Source organism: Rhipicephalus microplus, chromosome 9, assembly GCF_043290135.1.
Source record: "Rhipicephalus microplus isolate Deutch F79 chromosome 9, USDA_Rmic, whole genome shotgun sequence".
Taxonomy (NCBI): Eukaryota; Metazoa; Arthropoda; class Arachnida; order Ixodida; family Ixodidae; genus Rhipicephalus; species Rhipicephalus microplus.
Window position 1 is genome coordinate 31,772,775 of NC_134708.1, and position 13,334 is coordinate 31,786,108.

The window sequence follows — 13,334 nt, forward strand, 5'->3', positions numbered from 1 at the left end:
AACGGTAGAGAAACTTGTTTATTGCGTATTAATTCATTCGCAACCTGCGGAAACGAACAAGAGGGCGTCGATCGAAACGTTCCTCACACGCACACAGTCTGACGAGCTTTAGTACCCTCGTTGACACTGTTCACAAGCAGCAATCACAATTTTAGCAATCACAATTTTTTTTTTCTGATCGCCGCGTCACTTTTCGGGGCTTTTGTCGAAGGCTGCAAGTAGCACGGATATTCTTCGAATACGCTAGGCACCACACCTTTCATAAGCCTTCGTGTTTTACATACTTGCTTAAAATCAGAAGCAGCGAAATGACGACTGCACACGGTTGAGTAGCAGGAAGTGGTGTTCGGCGTCCAATTGTCTCGTGAAATGACTTTTATCCACTTTTGCCGCAACTCCTCGTCGCTTGGAATTTCGTGGAATGAAATTCCTACTTCCTTCTTTTTGCTTGAAGACTTGCAACCGGGCACGCAACAGTACGCCATCGCACCTGACGCGGGTCATCACAGCCGAATGAACCACGGAGACTTGTGTGCGTAGGCCGCTGCACGAGACAGAAACGAGAGAAACCGTAAACTAACATTCCTGATTACTTAGCGAAATTCGCTGATAGGTGCGCGGAAAAGCCTCACGAGAAAGAAGCGCGAAAAATGACAGCAACGCATGAAACCGGCCCTGCAAACACGAGGTGCAAACGACGTTGTTTGTTTACACGCACTCACTTATTGCCGCGTGTCATCTGTTCACGCAACACGATGAAGCAACAGTTAAATATCACACTTGCTGAAAGTACTACGCTGCGAAGATAGGTGCGCGGAAAAGTATTGCCAGAAAGAAGCGCGAAAAATGATAGCCGCGCTTGACAACGGCCCTGCAAACGCGGGGTACAAACGACGTTGTTTGTTTATACGCACTCAGTTAATGCCGCGTGTGATCTGCTCACGCAACACAATGAAGCAACAGTTACAATTATACTTGCTGAAAGTACTACGTACCGTTTTGGTCGTAAATAATTGGTGTTGCAAACGTATGCGACACGAACAAAGGTTTCCTGGAGATGCGTCGCCGCGGCTGAATGCGCCGATTCGATTCTGGGATGCGAGCGCCCCTGGCGTACAGCAGACGCAAAAAGAGAGGAGGATGCGGGAGGCGGCCGAACGGGCCCGGCGGACTGACTGCGCGGGCACAGAAAATAAAGGAGGCTATGGTAGAGAGAGGTTGAGTCATCTCCAGAATGCGGGAACAGATCACGAGACCCGGACAGTTTCGAAACCGAAAGTAGTTTTAGGTTTGGTTGCACGCACTGATTTTAGATGGCGACACAGTCAAACAACAGGAAGCACTGGACAAAGCGTCACTTCCTGTTTTTTTGTTGCGACAGCAGCGCCTCTCGCGTGCGGGACGGAGGTGAGGGAGGCGCGTCGCGTCGCTCGCTCGGTCCTCGCCGACGGTAGCAGCCCGCGCCGGAGAGGAGCGTCAAAGAAAAATCCGGGCTGGCCATCTCACTGGCCGCTGGCTGTTTCGTTTGCCCGTGTGGTGTGTTGGTGCGCGTGTGGTTTAGTTTTAGCAGGTTGCGGCTTCGCAGTGTGCACGCTGCATAAAAAAAAGTGCCGCTACTACTGCTCGAAAGAGTGTGTCCGTGGTTTCGCGTGTGTTGGTGTGTGTGTGTGCCCCGAAACCAACGAATGTGTGCTTCGACGGCTGGTGCCCCGGAATGCGGAATCCCAGCGACTGTGTCGCGCTGACTTCTTCGGCGGCGTCGCTGTGCATTTGAGTGAGTGAGGGGGGATGTTCTCGTCCGTTTAGTGAGAAGAAAAACCAACGGGTACCGCTACTTAGACCAGCTGCTTGCGAACCGCAGGAACGGCTAGTGAAGTGTTTTGAGACATCGGAGACCGAGGAGAGGCGAGAGGTGAGAGCGGCTAGCAAAACAACAACACAAGGCCGACTGGCCAGGGACACCGAAAAATAAAGGTAAGAACGGAAAGCCACTGCTAGGTGTCGCGTTTTCGGGTATTTAATTGCGCACGATTCACGGATTCATCCTCGTGCGGTGCTGTGTAGTGCCGATATATTCACGCAGTTAGAAAGCTTTTTCTCTTCCTTTCCTGAAAAAAAAAAAAAGTTCGTTCACACCGTGGACTTTGATGAAGGAGCTTGAGCGTTTGAGGCTGGTGGCGAGCGAAAGATCAAACGGTTGTAGAGCGAGCGGGCGGCCGGTTTTTCGGGCCTGCCTTATTTTGACATACGAGGCGCAGCTTACAACACAGCGCGGGCTCGACATTTCGGCGGCGTGGCTATGCGCTTCTTTGTGCCGTCGAAATGGCGACAAATGCACGATCGGCAAGCTTTGCGTCGAGGGTGAATTTTTTTTTTTCCCCTTTCATTTCTGTAGTCGTTGTGCGTGGTGGTGTTTGCCGGCGAGTACTCGGCTAACCGTAATTGTACGTAGTACGCCTTCGCTCTTGCAATGTACCCACACTCTCTCTCCCTCACGTTTAAATCTCTTTCTCTCTCTTTTTAAAACTTTGCTACACGCCGGCTTATTCATTCGCATTATTTTTAGTCCCCTTTCTTTACAACAGTTCGTTACCTGCGAATTCTCCGTGCGAACGAATGCGGTGACGATTGCCGGTTTCGGTTATCTAGCGGTTACTTACTACTTGGTTCGCATAGTCTCTTCCGCAAGGGAAATAAATAGAAGGAGAACGGGAGAGGGTTCTGATGTTTTCTTTCCACACGGGCACGAATATCGGAAAGCGCGCGCGATGGCGTTTGTTTTGGTTCCGGAGTCGTCGCTACTATACCGTTCGCAGCCTCCCCCCCCCCCCCCCCCCCACTCCCTTCCTCGAGTATCGCCTTCTTTTTTCCTTCTATTTTACGCTTCTTTCTTTCTTGACCCGTGTGTGCACGCGTGGCCATTACGCCGCTCAATTTTCTCTTTCAACCTGTCCCTCTTTTTTCGCAGCCTGTCGATTTGGGTATGCTGTTTTCGTTAATCCAAGTGAGTTTGTCATCGACCCTCCTAGTAATCGCTTTGTTTTGTTTTTTTATTTAATCGATGTTGATTCGTTGCTTCACATTCCGTCGCGTACGATAACCCTTTACGACGCGGCGTGCTCGTTTGGGGACCCGTGGCTTTCGCAGTGCCTGCGCACTTTTGGTAAGCAAGAGATAGGATAATGATTGTAGGGGTTTTATGTGACAACACCTCGATGGCTCGAAGGGTAAGGACACCGCGGCGGAGGGCTTTGCGAATTTATATCATTTGGTGTCTAACGCGCTATGACATCGCACAGGCTTCTAGCACTGGGCCTAAAGCGAAATGCAAGGATTCGATCCCGCGACCTTTGTGTCAGCAGTCGAGGCCGACTAAGAGTCCGGGAACACTGCGTTTAAACGTTGTTTTTTGCATAACGTATCAATTCCGGTTACACGCTATCGCTTTGGCTAAGGCAGTACAGTAATTAACGGGGCGTTGGATATGGGGCGCTTTGCAGGGGGCGGTGGGGTCATGCAGTGTCGTTTCCCCGTTCCTTGTGCAAAGCGGAAGCTAGGGGCTAGTTGGTTTTGCATGGTGAAGTATGAACAGTGCTGTATTCTACACGGGCACATAAAAGAGGAGACACATGTGCGCGTATCGAAGGGATAAAAAAATACCAGAAGGGAGAGAGGTGCATTCAACTTTTAAGGCGGCGGACGGTCGTTCGCGCCAACTTCTTCCCTGCTTCTCTCTCTCTTTTCTCTCTCTCTCTTTTTTTTTGCGTCAGCGTCGCGCGACAGGTAGCTAGCATGCGATAAGGGCGGTGCCAACACAAACACGCATGACGTGTGTTTGTGTGTGTGCACCCGTAAGTTGGCTGGGCTTATCTGCCGCTTATTCGCTTATGCGGTACGCGCTGCTTGCGCGTGTTGTTGCGCGTGGCTTGGTGGGTGCGCGCTTCTTCCAAATAGCTGCGCGAAACGAAGCGAGAGTTTTGAGCATGTTGTTAGCGGAATTAAGACGGAAGAAAAAAAAAAAAAAAAGAGGCTGTCTCGGTAGCACGGAGCGAAAAATTTGACAGATCCCACGTGCCTTGGGAAATGCTGTACAACGTATTTCCGCACAAATCTAGATGATCGAGCGCAGGGATTCGATCGCTGTGGTCGCATTTAGACGGAAGTGAAATGCCGGAGGCTACATATATTTAGGGGCTCGTTCAGTAACCCCAGGCGGCGTAAAATTTCGGAGCCCTCCACCTCGGCGTGCACCTCAAAAATCACATTGAAGTTTTGGGGCTAGAGACGAGGCGCGCTGTTCAAAGAAGCACATGACTTTCGGGAATACTGAGACTCGAATTGGAATCTAACCCAAGTATCCGGCAGTCAGCTATTCTCCAGCAGAACCATAAGCGTGCGCCTGAGGGAAGAGCAGAAGTTTCGACCCCCCCCCCCTCCTCCCGGGTGCCTGAGAGGGGAGGGGGGCGCAAAATCTACTCCATACGTTGACTAATGACATTGACTTAGTCGGGATAGTTAGTGCTGCGCCCCTCTGATCGGGAACCATGGGTACGCTTATGCACATGGCCTCGCCAGTGTGTGAAAACGCCTCGGAGATTTCACACAATCGTCATGTCGCGCTAGGAAACTTGACAGAACATTAGTCGTAAGAGTTTGGGACGAAATTTCTCAGGAGCTCGATGCGTAACGCCAGTGTTGTATGCAGAATTTTATTGGGAGGGGGGGGGGGCGAAAAATGTTTTGTCCCAAGAGTCAAAGTGGGGGCTGGACAGACAATTGGTAATTTTGCGTATGCACGCATGGCGCAAAATCGTCCGTCCGTCCGTCTATCTCTTCGTCCGTCTAGTGAACACTCCAAGTACCGCCAACTCGCGTCTTTTCATCATATATTCATCATATACAAGCACCGCCATCCAGCGGACATTCCAAGGACTAAATGAGAGGTGGCTACCTAGTAGTACTACTACTACATACACCGACGACCCACGGCTTAAGGAGCTTCGCCTCCAAATACAATTTCGGATAGGGGAGTTTGGAGCGCCACCCCCTGGCCTATGTGGATAGTACCACCCCCTGGGGGGTCGTAACTTCTGCTTTACTGTGTAAGGCCCCAAGTCCAGGGCACCACTGGCTACTTCCGCCTGCCTGACGTTACCCAGGGGCGCGAACCCTACATCCGGGTCAGAACTTGCGAACTGTTCCTCCCACATAACGTATCTAATACTGTAAAACGTCTTTAATTAGGAGTTAGCGGGACTGGTAAAAAAGGTTGTCGTTCTTTACCGAATCGTCCACAGTATCAGGGAAACAATAAATTAGCGTCTATTACAATAGTGAAGTTGTTGGCTTACACCACATTTGTTCGCCCTAAATTGTAGTACGCATGCTCGGTTTGGGACCCTCATCAATCTAATCTATCTAACCTTCTCGAATCTGTACAAAATCGCGCAGCCCGGTTCATCTACTCCGTGTACTCTTATCATTCCAGCGTTTCCGAACTTAAAACTCGTGGCCACCTCAACAACCTAGAATCACGTCGTCATATATCTCGGCTCTGTCTTTTTCACAAATTTTATCACGCTCCTTTCAACGTTCCAGCCATCTTGCCTGCTTATCGATTATCCAGCCGTACAAACCATCCCCGAGCCGTTTATCCACCGCAAGCACAAACTACTGCCCACCTTCGCTCCTTTTTTTGTTGCAACCGCCCGCGACTGGAACAACTTGCCTGCCTTCGCCATGCACCACTCCGACCCACATGTATTCAAAACCGTGATCGAATCGTTAATATGTTGCTAATTATGCCCATCCCTCATGTAATACCGCGACTGGGGCCTTTGAGGTATACTAAATAAATAAATAAATAAATAAATAATGTATTTTCGTTTTCTTGGTGAGTATGTATATCCGGTGCTTACAGTAAGAATACGGCGCTGTCGCTATAAAAAACGCAGACTTCCAGACCACCGCACGATCAGTTTGCTCTCAAATGCTTATGTGGTGGTGGTCTGTGACGCTATAGCAGCCCGGTCGACAGCCGGGAACCGTGCAACCGGGTCCTCTGAACACTGTAGGGTCTCTCACTCTTTTAAGGTCTTTGGGTGCTGTAGTGGCCCGGGACTTGTGAATCTGCTGGTCAGTGTGAGAGGATGCGGATAGCGGAAGTTCGGGCGTCGGTTCAGTTGATCGGCAGCGAAAAAAAAAAAAAAAACAACACTACGGATGCAAAAAAATAAACCAAGTTCAACGGGTCCGAACCGGGATTAGTGCGTGGCTCTTTGCGTCTTTCTACCACAGTGTCCGGCAGTGCTTAAAACTTGTGTTTGGTTGGTTGTTCCGTGAAGTCCTAGCGCAACCCACCACGGTGGATCGGCCTTGAAACGGACGGCCGTGAAACTGTTCAGGAAAAGAAAACGCTGTACGGGCTGCATGCAGTGCGAGGGGTTAACGCGTGCATTAATGCGGGGCTGATGGGTTTGCATGATGTCGCTATCACGGCGCGTAGAATTGCACCAGCCGTTACGCAATGTGAATTGTGCAACGACTGGGGTTGGGAGAGGGGGGGGGGGTAAAGGCGCACCCATTTCAAAGCGTGCAGGTATGATTGATCTTCATCAGCAGGAGCATCAGAAGAGTGCGCAGATGCCTAAGGGGCACGTAGTCGGTACATCGCTAATTGAAAAGAAAAAAAAAAGATATATTATGACGTATCGGGCCCCTTGCAAAAGTTCTTGCTGTAGGAATGAGTTGTAGGAGAGCTTGAAAACGGCGAATGTGGTGCTTGCAGACGTTGCTTTCCTCCGGGCACGGTTAACTTAATGTGCCCACAGAGAAGTGAAGCAGGACAATCAATCAATAGATTGGTCGATCGATCATATTCATAAACAGATTCTTTGAGCACTCGTTATTGCCAGTGTCCCCAAATGAGATAGATCTATACAACATTGGTTAAATTATTCGCAATTTTCCCAGATGTTGACTAGCCTGGGCTAAGGTTTGACCAAAGATAGATAGATAGATAGATAGATAGATAGATAGATAGATAAATAGATAGATAGATAGATAGATAGATAGACACAGACAGACAGAGACAGACAGATAGATATATAGATAGATAGATAGATAGATAGATAGATAGATAGATAGATAGGTAGGTAGATAGATAGATAGATAGATAGATAGATAGATAGATAGATAGATTCATTGACCATGAGCCGATATATTCATTGATAGTCACCCGATCAATCAATCAATACCTTGATTGATTTTTATATGGCCAAAATTTAGCTCGTCGTAATAAACTAGTGGCAACATTTGCAACATTATATAGCATTGCAAACGCGACCCAGCGTACAATGCGAGCGAGTAAACACGACAGTTTGCCGGATCCCGCTCTTCACAAATCGCGGTAGAAGGTGCGTTAGTGAGACGGGTAGTCGCATATAGGAAAAAAAAAAGTGTTTTTGTGTAAACAATTCTGGATCAACGAAACCTACTGATATTTAAGGCAAGAGAAGTTAAGGGGACACTATTTGCTATTCTTGAGTGTGGTGTAATAATTGTGAACTAAATTGAAAGGAATTGAACCGGTAGAAAAAAAAAGCACCTCTACCGCCTGTGGAATCCGGAGCCACAACATTCGAATTGAGGTCGTGGGTTCGGATCCCACCGAAGGAAAGTGCGCTTTTGCGGCGTAAGCTACACTGGCCGAGGTTCGGCAGTTTTCGCGTGGCTTACGGTGAGCAGTCCTGCGCATGCGCGAGGGGCAGTGACGTCACACTGCGCACAGCTGGCGCGCCGGAGCAACACTTCCTAGAATTTTTAGGAGGTGTTGGCTTGACTCGCGCGAGCGAAATCTCTCACTAATTAGTCCGTCCGTCCATCCGCATTTCGTCCGTCCGCGGTTCATTCGCCCACGGTTCGTTGGTCGGTTCATCCATCCGTTGGTTGTCCGACCGTTCATCCATCCGTGGTTATGTCCGTCCGTCCACCCGTGGTTCGTCCGTGCGTCCATTCATTCGTGCCTCATCCGCATAACCGTGGTTCGTTCATCTGTACATACATTGTCCGTTCGTCCGTCCACCAGTGGTTCGACTGTGCGTCCATCCACACGTGGTTCGTCCGTACACCCGTTGTCCGTCCGTCCGTTCACCCGTGGTTTGTCCGTGCGTCCATCTGCACATGGTTCGTCCGTCCCTGCGTCTACGCGTTGTTCGTCCTTCCGTATATTGTATATTCATCCACCCGTGGTTCGTCCGTGCGTCCATACGTACGTGGTTCGTCCGTCCATCTGTGGTTCGTCCGCCCGTAGCTCACGCTACGTATATGCTGGCATGACAGAGCTAGGCAATTGTTAATTTGTTCGTCGACTTCAATTCAGTTCAATTTAGGTCATAATGATCACGCAGTTAGGAACAACCAATGAGTCCCTTATACTTTCCCTATACCTTAAATGTCAGTAGGTTTCATTGTTCCTGTCTAACAAACGAACCAGCCCTTCGAACAATTGCCCGTCTTTCATAACTCGTTTTGAGACGCGTGACATTTGACTGACATTAGCGTTCGAAAGTTGTACGATTCAATCCGAACGATATCTTTCGGGTTCATCATTTTCATGAAAACACTTGCATACAGTATGACATGGCATTCAGGGGCATTTCAGATACACTTCCTCAGAACTCTCTGAAAGTAAATAAATACAAAAAGCTTTTTTTCATTTACTTGCGAGCTGTTTCCCGTCTTTTACTTAAATTATTCGACGACCTCCTTGCTTGGTCTTTATTGTTGTTTTTTTTGTTGCTTTGAGCTGCTACTTTGCTGACTGTGTTGTTATTACTCAGGCTTGATTACTGAGCCGTTAGGAAGACGAATGAAATACTAAAAAAAAGTTTTACGGACGCTTTCTTGGCAGCTGTTGGCTTTGCCATTACCAAAATGAACCTTTTTTTTTTTCGGAAAACCTTTGAATTAAGGAATGGCGTCAAACTTTGAGTTGAGCGGTGAGGACAACAACATGCGATGCTCTTATACGAACACTGAGCAAGCACATTGTCGTCCTAGAACGCCGAATCTTTTTTTCTCCCCTTAATATTCTAAACGAAATGTGCGAATAGCTATATGTCAGTGCGCGCACATATGCTGGTCTCGCTCGCTAGTTTTCGTGCGGACCGGTTGTGCCCCCGCGATCTCCGACGACAGCGCAGCTCTGGCCGACTGGCTCGCCCTACGCCATCTCCTGCCGCCGACAAGAGCTCTCGCTCAGTGGTGCCCCGTTCTCGGACTTTTGCGACCGTGTCCGTCTTTCCTATCTTCTCCTTACTTCCGTATGTGTGGCTGTCCCTGCGCCTCTCTCTCTTCCTGCTCCTCTGTCCATCTCTATACCTTTAATTCCTCTCTATCCCTTTTAATCCCTCCTTACTCCCATCCCCTGCGCAGAAGTGTGGAGGTGTCCTCCATTGAGAAAGAGGCAGTAACGGAACTGCGCTTATTTCTTCCTTTTTCCCCTTTCAAAAGTCACTTATAACCTTAGCGCGGAGGAAGCGCTCGCCAGCGCTTACACTTAAGATCCATACAGTTCAAGCCAAGTCAGAGTCTGCATAATCGCGATACACTGTGCCACGGATACGGTGCCGTCGAGGCACTCGTATTTCCGCTGGCGAGCGGCACGGAAAGATGAAAAATAAGGCCCAACGTGTATGCCACGCAGTGAATTCCGGTTTATTGCCATTCTCGACGATCTTCTTCGCGCGGGCTGTGCACCCGCGCTCTTTTTGGCGGTGACATACCGAAGCAGCGATTTTGTATTTCCGAACACTCGCCGCGAGGTTGTTTATTGAACTTCGCGGCGCTGCGGAAGCAAACACAGAGGCTGCAGAAGTGCCCGTTGTTTGGCCACTGTGTGTGAACGCAAAGAGCTGTGTGGGAAGGGTTGCTGGAGGTTCTAGAATATATAGCAAGCAACTCGCTGGTTTGATTGATTGAAATCTTGAATTAGAATGGTGGTCTGCGACCTTTAGGGGACAGCGCGTCAGCAAGGGCTTAGGAACGGATGTTCCGTTCGTCCGTCCATCCACCCGTGGTTCAACCGTGCATCCATGTACACGTGGTTTGTCCGTCCACCTGTGGTTCGTCCGTCCGTACACCCGTTGTCTGTCCGTCCGTCCGGTCACCCGTGGTTCGTCCGCGCGTTCATCTGTACGTGGTTTGTCCGTCCGTCCGAACCCACGGACTACGAGAACCAGCCTAAAACAGCTGTTTTTTGACGTCACGTGCCGTTGTCACATGACGTTAGCCATTGGTCATGTGACCTTCAAGCTTACAGTTCTTGCGTAGTCTGATAACTGCGTCGCATGACGTTATGACTTGGTTAGGTGACCTTGCAACCTACACTTCCCGCGCCGTCGTCTCTCTGCCAGATGGGAGGCGGCAATCAGCAGCTCGTTTTTGGCAGATCAGCTCTGGGCTGTCCACCAAGCCCGCGAGGCGGCTGAGGAGCTCGGCATCTCAGTCCCCCACGTGGGAGCGGCTCTCGGCACAGAGATCTGTGTTTTTATTTATTTTATTTATTTACAGATACTGTCGGTCCTCATCAGGACCGAGACGGGAGTGGTAACAATACATCAACATCCAGCAAGCAGTCAACGGAACGATAGAATACAGCTACACAGTGATATACGCCCTATTGTTGAAAATATTCGGACACAATTGCAGAAAACTGATCTCGAGTCCCTGCGTTTACAATGTTTGCAGGGAGACAATTCCAGTCACGCGCTGTCGAAAGGTTTTGGAAGGCCGAATAAAAGCAATCCAATGTGACTATGTCACACGAGATAGATAGATAGATAGATAGATAGATAGATAGATAGATAGATAGATAGAGAGAGAGAGAGAGAGAGAGAGAGAGAGAGAGAGAGAGAGAGAGAGAGAGAGAGAGAGAGAACAACTGTAATGCAGACGCTGAAAATGCCCCGTGCCAACCGGCTGCACCCACGTGAGAGAACGGCAGGTCTAGCCTAATGGGCCAGTAGTAAGAGTAAACAACTTTATTAAGGCAGCTGACGCTTTCCTAAGTGGCGAGGGCAGTCAGGACATGCCTGGTCGCCACATGTCGCCTCGTTAAAAGCAGACATGTCACATGATATCACTTGGTCATGTAACCTTGCAAGTTAATTTAACGTTCTCACGTGGTCACACAACATGGTCACATTTAGTCTTTTTTTTTTTTTTTTGCCGTCGAGGAACGCTCGCTGCGTTGTCCGCTTCGCTCACTTTGGGCTTATAATGCTCTCGCGGCCTATATGAAACCTGCAGCCACTGCGCCCCGATATTTTGCGGGGCGTGAATGTTTATCGCACCTTTTCGAACGAACACCTGCAGCTGCGACTTCTCACTTGTGAAGGGCGCTGTGATGGTGACGTGGGCGCCAGAATGGTGAATATGTGAGCGCCATTCATCTTCCGAATCTTTCATACGAACCAGGTGTTTCAGGGAGCATTTTGGGTTTACTCATATACCAGTGGCACTTTTTTTTTTTTAACTGTGTACGCCTTGTCAGTGGGAACTCGCCGGGCGCCGACATAATTCGCTCTGGGCGTGCTGTCTGAACGAAACAGAAGACGAAGAGAGCAAGTAGCGGTTCATGATGACCGGTGTCTGTCAGCGCTTCGTGACATAAAATCAGCTCCGCCGTAAAATTTCGCATTTGTAAACAATAAAAAAAAACGCCAGCGTTGCAGGTAGCGATTGTTGTTCCCTAGCACGAGTATTTGACTGTTTGCCTGTAATAGGCGCAGTTAGTTCGACGGTATATATATACGTGCACGGCTTATTCATCGCGCGGTACCAGGTGGCGCGGTGGTATATTTCTTTCGTATAGTGATGTCGGTGGCCGGTAAACACGTTTTGTTTCTCGGATACGTGGCTTATACGAGGTGCCAGTAGTTAGCTGAAAGCGTCTTTTGAATCTCGCGCGCACGAGGGAGGGTGGCTGCGTGCAACGAATGAAAAAATAATCTCTCTCTCTCTCTCAAAGGCAAGTGTTCGTGTCCAGTGAATCGACACGTACGGGGTTCTGGTTGGCATACGCGGTGCCGGTTTGAATATATGCTGAACCGTTACCTTCAGCAATGGAAGGGCTGTAGGCAGTTTATTTACTTTCTATTTCTTGTTTCTCGTCTCATTAAAGAACGCGGATGAACAGCCCTAATGGGGAAGTACCTCGCATTTTATTCTCATGTTTTGGACTTTCTCGACGTCGTCTGCTTCATCGTCTGCTGTGATCAAGCAGACGACTTTTTTTTTTTCCTCACGCCGTCTGTTTTTCTGCTTGGGAGGCGGGTATCGACATCGCGGAGCAACACACTGAACCGCGTTGCTCCCATTAATTGGTCAATCGACACCAACTCTGCATGTTTTTAATTTTTTTCATTCGTAAGGTACACGTGTTTTGTAACGTATAGATAAAACGAGACTGCGATGCACCTTATAGAACTCGCTGTAAACTTTCGGTTTGTATAGGGGCGTGACACCGATGCATTCCTGCAGGCTCACTTGTGCTTTTCTCACACTGTTCTACGTAAGCGAGCACCTGCGTCTGCACAGCCACTCCTGCTGCGTGATGCGAATACCCGCTTTATACGACGATGCCTCCCGGAAACAACAACAACAAAAAAAGTCGATAAAGAAATGAGAAAGGAACGCTGCCGGGAATGGTGTTTGGCGGCCGCGCGTTCTTTTCTCTCTCTCTTCTCTGTTTCGCCTTTGCTGGTGAGGAGGAAACCTAGAAATGCGGATTTGATCGCTCTTCCTCCTCGCGTGCTTGCGCGCGTGTGTGTAGTTGCGGCGATAAAAGCGCCGAGCGTGTACGACCGTGTCAAAAGCGTATTCGTACTAACAGTGCGCTAAAACAGAGCCCCGAAAAAGAAAAAAAAAAAGATATATATATATACCGTGCTCGGGCGTTCGTTTCAACTGGAGGCATCTGTTGGAAGTGAGCTAGCATTCCAGATGTAGTTTTCAGTGTCAGGGATCGAGTGCTCTGCGAACATCTTTCCTCCCTTACCTGCTTTCCATCACCCTTTACGTAACGAGGAGCTGTGGGATTATGCTCTGCGCGATGGACCTCCCGAGGTCCTCCGAGCTGTGATACAGCGGGCCCGACTCGTCGCTGGAGTCGTCCTAGGGACGCCGGACTACGGGTTCCTCCCACGCCCTCCTTCTCCATGCTTTTGTCAATAAAGATGTTTCTCTCTCTGTCTTTCTCTGTCAGCGTCAGGATACCGGAGCCCTTCACTACGGCGGCTCTTGTAATCATATGGTCGTTTTGGGACGTTGAA

General features: G+C 49.2%; 1 protein-coding gene and 1 long non-coding RNA gene across 4 annotated transcripts in view; one reads left to right on the plus strand and one right to left on the minus strand.

The window, feature by feature from the left end:
* LOC142771657 (uncharacterized) lies at window positions 1-1,124 on the minus strand. Its single transcript, XR_012886054.1, has 2 exons — window positions 996-1,124; window positions 1-544 (listed from the first exon to the last, which is right to left on the minus strand). It is a non-coding gene; the product is annotated as an uncharacterized LOC142771657 (long non-coding RNA).
* Window positions 1,125-1,238: 114 nt separating this feature from the next.
* The window catches only part of LOC119164969 (uncharacterized), a 507,466-nt gene continuing 495,370 nt past the window's right edge, over window positions 1,239-13,334 (plus strand). For all 3 annotated transcript variants that reach the window (XM_075873424.1, XM_075873425.1, XM_075873426.1), the window contains exon 1: window positions 1,239-1,974. The gene's annotated coding sequence lies outside the window, so the exon portion shown is untranslated. The remainder of the gene's footprint in view (window positions 1,975-13,334) is intronic.